Raw genomic sequence first — 6,000 nt, forward strand, 5'->3', positions numbered from 1 at the left:
CGAGCTGATTGTCTCTGCCTAAACGCTGCGTCTCTGTACAAAATGTCACCCTGGATGTCAGCCGCGTGTTGACAGATTATAACTGGAGGATTCATAAAGAGACAGGCAGTGGATTGAGGGGAGTAACGCCGGCTGCATTTGATGCACACCAAGCCAAAATGTCACACTCGGGGCTCAAAGCCTCGGTGCATATACAAACAGCTACACACCAAGGACACAAGTGTCATTTGTCATAGAAATTTGAATCAATACAGACTGATGTTATATGAATGGTTCTGCACGTTACATATAGACTTAAAGGAAGGCGTTAGGTCATTTGGGGAAATGTAATTAGTGGCCGCCTTTCACATTGTCAGCTATGATTGGTATTACTCTCATGGAGATAGGAGATAAACATATATAGAACATGTATAAATAGTAAATAAAATAGTCCGTTACATAACATAAAAGCTTATTTCTGCACTTCTTTTTTTAAGACTGATTACACAAACAATAATGTTTTAATTAAACAAGCTTTAGAGGTGCTGGAAGGCTGAGTTTGTTGGAAGACGGTCGCCTTCAGGCTTTGTAAAGCGTGCTTAATTTGTGAAAGTAACTATTTTAAACCAAACCACTGGCAACATGTCCAGAGTGTACCTTGCCTCTCAACCTCTGCCAGCAGGGATAGACTGAAGCCCTACATGGCCCTCTAAAGGATGAGAGGTTATAAATAATGGATGCAGCAGCATCTGAAAATATGAATTAAAACATTCATTCATTAAGTGCAACACAGGCTAATATATTCATAAAGAATTCCAGTCTCCTGAGTTAATGTCCTGTGTTTGACCCATTCATCCACCTCAGATGTCCTCCCATTTCAAGATTTGTTTTATTCTATGCTCTATAAGTGTATAGAGGGTGTGCATGTGATGTCACAGGTAGCGAAGTCTCCATGGTTACGGCCACTGAGTGGCAAAACGAGACAGTGACATGGAGATTAGCAGCATCAGTTTGAATGACAGGCTTTAATAGCATCTGAACTGTAAATCTAAATTTTAAAAAATGGGGAGGAGCTGTCGTGCGTTTGACTGTTGAAAAACAATCAGATATGTTTTTACAGGCTCCTGAAAGTCAAAGAAATTAGAAGTGAATTGATCGCTGCATTACGAAAAAACAACTGGAATCCAGGCACAGAAACCTGGTTTTGTGGTTCACATTTATGTCAGGTAATATTAATTTATGCTGTGTTTTTTGATGAACCATAAGTTACATCTTAAGCAATGTTCTGGAGGGCTGTCAGATATGTTTGTTATTTATTGTTGTTGTTTTGGCGTAGTTATGACTGACAGTAACTATTTCAGTTACAACAATAAATAACAATAAAACAAACTGAATATTTGCGATCACTCCTCGTCATCCTTTTAACATCTGGTCGGACGCTACAGTATTGTATAGATAACATTAAACTAACTGAAACGGAGGCTAATCCACTTTTCCAAATCTCTACTAGTTCATATGGATCGTATGGATGTTGAGTCCAATTGTCCTTTATTTGATCTAATAATCCACATTTTAACCAGTCTTGCTATATTTACTGATACATTTCAACATCACCATGTTTTTGCCACTCAGGGGGGCATGGCCCTGGGAATCAGTGACATCAATGTATACCCTCTATTTCCAAATAGACCCCTTCATGGCCTATGTCACTGTGACATCACAAAGTTAGCTGGAGGCAAAACAGAGAAATCGTTGCTTACAACCACGAAAATGTCATCTTCCTGTATTTTTGGTGTCAAAAATAATAACTTGAAGTTCTATCACATACCAGACACTCAGCCAGTTGTAGACAACTTTGGTTTAGCTTTGGCGATTAGAGTGAGACAATCATCAGCAACGTGCACACTTCATATCAGATAAGATTAGTATGTAATGCATCATCAGTTTTAACCTGGATAACATTATGGGAGTCCTTCTTTGGTTAAATTACACATCCAGTGATTGAGAGTGTTGGGGTCGGTGAATATAGTCCCATCAGAGTCTTCTTAAAACAACACTCACAGTCTTGGGGAGTGAGTTTATTAGTATATTCTCTAAAATATGTGTTTTGTCCATTCTTGGCAAAACAGTCTGTTGAAATATGCTAGCCAGCGTTTACAAGTTACAGTGTTAGAGATCTTTTGCCTCCAGCTAAGCCCCGCCCCTCAAAAAACATCACACTGTTAACAAACTGTGAAGGGGTCAATATGTCAGACCATTTTTGTAAATATTTTCCAGACCACTTTGGTTTCCAGTATATAGACTTAGACTTGTCTTATTGTCATTCAACAAACACATCGTCGGTGCATATATTTCGTTACCTTGGCTCACAGACAGATAATTTGTCTACAATACGCATATTCACAGAATATAAAATATAAATACTGCAATGACTTACAAAGAAGTTAAAGAAGTTAACGGAGTTAGTAAATGCCTTTCTCTGCTTTCTTTGTGTTACAGGTTGTTAAAAATGGAGACAACTTCAAGTGTCATTCCTGAAGGACGATAAAAAAAGTGTATGTTTTTACCTGTAAATTAATTGGTTTCAATAAAATTCTGCATTAATAGCCTATGCTTCATTAATGTTCTCGCTGATGTATAAAAGCATCTTCAGCGTCGTATTCAGTATTTTGTTTAGTGCTGGGGTATTTAAGTGAAAAGTAAAATTTGCAAGAACGAAACCGTTGTTGTCATGTGGCGGCTGCTGTCATTACCAGGCCGGGTGCTCCCTGTGTCTGTTCCCAGCTCGCTAATAAATGGTTCACTTAGTCCTGCCAACAAGAACACGCTAGTTCATTAAGCAAGTCGATCCCAAAGCCGGCATTCTGGCCAAATGTCACAGCTACTTTACGAGCCCGACCCGTCATTTGAATCTACTTGAGCAGCCAGTCGCAGCTCACCTCTGTCATTTTCTGTGAGGTAGTCATAATGAACGGTGCCGTCTTCAGCGCTGCATATGGTACCCGGTGATTAACACTTGAGATTGAATGAAAGCGATACAGCACTCATGCGTTCAAGTAAATGTTCACGACTGTCTTCTTACTGAATTTGTGTGTTTATATTTGATTTAGAAAGCAATAAATCGGTGGCCTTGTAACGCAGGCACATCACAGCGTGTTCATCTTGAACAGCTTGCAGAAGATCATCTTTTTCTTATCTTTTGGGGTCGGAAAGGGATTTCACGAATCCGCTCCATTGTACGGCATTTCATCAAAAATATCCACCCCTGATTCTGATACTTGTTTAATTCATTTGCTCCGTGACATACACTCTGCACAGCTTGTCAGACAGCGCGCCATTTATCTCTCTCGATATCACTTGATCTAAATATTGGAAAAAACATAAAGACACCAAAGTGGGTCAAGATCTAGGCGAATACCCAGAAATGTTCAGTGATGCAAAACAATGCGTGGTAATAGCTCTAACACACAACACCCCCCCAGCCAGTCAGTCAAGGACGGATACCTGAGCAAACTCAGCTCTGTTTAGACAGCTGCTTGGTGAGCCAGAATAGAAAATGAGGGCTTATTATCGCCAGCCTAAAAGGGCCTCCTCACCAACATAGCACTCGTGTTGAAATGGTTTGCAAAGCGAGCGTCTTCCTGGGCGAGGTTTTTAATGATTTTCATGTTTTTTCCTTTGGGACTACAGGCTGGGATCGAAGCCAGGTGACAGAAGGTGAGGACGTATAGCTTGAGCTGCAGTTTTTAGACAGTTGTGTGCTACTGTAGACACGCTGCTGCATCTGATCTTGGCTCCCTTTTGCACAAAAGCCTGCCCCCAAGCTCATTAGAGCTAGCTATTTTTAGAGAGATGATGAGCTTTGACATGTTTTGTTGCACTATAGATAAACCAAGCAGCAAGTGAATTGTGCAAACAATGTTTTCCCTGATGAAATTATCAGCTAGAGCACAAAATGTCTTCCCTAATGTAGTGCTGGTTGGGTGCACGACATGTCTTGCAAGCTGTAGCCTTACATCTGTAACAGGGTTAAATAGTACATTTTAAAATAAAAAAATAAATAAAAAAAAGTCTCCAGTAAAATTTACCCTCAACAAATAAAAAGAATTCTTATTATTGAGATTTTATTATTGGGCTCAAACCATTAACTTGCTTCAGTCAATTTCAAGGAAAACTAAAAGCAGCTCTCTCTGAATAATGTCCTTAAACAAACAGTGGAGTCTGGATTTCTTCCAACTGGGGGTGTTTTCATGCATTATGCAGATATAAGCCGCTAAATACATCTGCATTTAACAAATAGCTACATATGAGTAAACATAATATTTCCTTGGCAGCCGAGCTGCTGCAGACCACATAGGTAAACCAAGTGTTAACGTGACTCACTGTATTTACTAATGATTGCATATGACTCATATGCATATGCATCTCTTTCATCAGAGTTTAATGGGTTGAAATGTGTGCATGTGTGTGTGTGTGTATATGGATCCAATATAATGTAATATTGGTTCTGTATAGATGGTTATTTTCAATCACGCTGTGCAAAGCCTGTGCTGATACTGCCATAACTGTGTTAATCATAATAAATAACCGCTTTAAACTTTACGATCATGCTCTTATTTATCAAAATTGTTTTGTGTTAAAAAAGAAAAAGAAAAAAAACTTTGCATCATTTAATCAGAGTATGACTCATTCAGACTGCCTGTCTCATTGAAGTAGTACTTATGGCTTGTGAAATATTCTGCAGACTTGTTTTGAACATCCATGGTATGATTTGATTTTAATTCAAAGGGCTGAGATGTGATCTTTTCTTTGATACAACCTGACTATAAGTCCTCGATTTTTTGTCAAATAAAATGCGAACTATGTATTTGAGTTATCATTTCAGGTGAGCTGTTGCAGTCGTAAAAACCCCAAAAGCCTAATCAGCTTGTAAACTGAACCTAGTTACTGTTAAAGACACAGATGTTACTCGTCTGTTTTCTAGTCTGCCATACGTACCGCTATTAGTCACAGTGCAAGATACCACGTCGGATAACTGCCTCCGCCAGTCGAGACTGCTGTGATGTAGCTGTCAAGATTCAGAGTCACGTATGTCCCCAATGAAGCTGCTGAATGTGATTTGGATGTCAAAAGAAACTATGGCAGTTGCTGCTGAGAGGACAAGGTGATCCGTCTAGCCCTCACAAAAACGGCCAACTATCGATCCAGCAGCTGACTGTGAGTCGAGGTGACGTTTGAGTCTTTTTTTTCTCTGCGCTCTTCAATGAACTCTGTAGTAAATGTCAGACATGGGACATTTCTTCAAAAGACAGTCAGATTGACAGTCAGGGAACTCTGTAGTAACGTACTGAACATAAACAACTGATATAAAAGGGGCTGGAAGACACTGCAGGATCACGTGTTGTTGCTTCAGCTATTGGTAAAAGCGTCAACTCTGAGCTCATGCATGAACAAGATACTCATATTAACTTTAAAAGCACATGTTGCACACAAAGGTTGATGCCACTGTTACTTACATTATACATTGTAATATGCTGTCGCCTATGGAGGCCGAAACAAAAAAGAAAATTATTATCTGCTAAAAATGTAGAATTCCTAGTTGCTATCACAAAAATGCAATCTTAAAAAATATATATATTTTGTTCATTCGTTTTATTTATTTTTCTTTATTCTTTATAACTCTACTTTTCCATCTTTTATGTTATTCTATACAGCTGCTCTCAGAACACAATGTGATTATAATTCATGTATTTAACATTAACTTTTACACATTAATGATACTATGATAGTGTGTCTATATACTGTGTGTACACGGCACTGATTGGTCTAATTTAACTGAAAACTGGAGGCTAAGTTGGCTGATACCATAAAGCTCCATCGGCCAATGTCTGTCAGTTTTGTCAGTTTCAGGTAAGTAAATGAATAAATAAAGATGGTGAAAGTTCAAAATTCATTGTTGATCGTGACTTTTAATCCTACAGAGTTTATCTTTTATAATATGTCCAAGGTAAATATTGGTAT

Source organism: Mugil cephalus, chromosome 13 (assembly GCF_022458985.1).
Source record: "Mugil cephalus isolate CIBA_MC_2020 chromosome 13, CIBA_Mcephalus_1.1, whole genome shotgun sequence".
In the NCBI taxonomy this organism is placed as follows: Eukaryota; Metazoa; Chordata; class Actinopteri; order Mugiliformes; family Mugilidae; genus Mugil; species Mugil cephalus.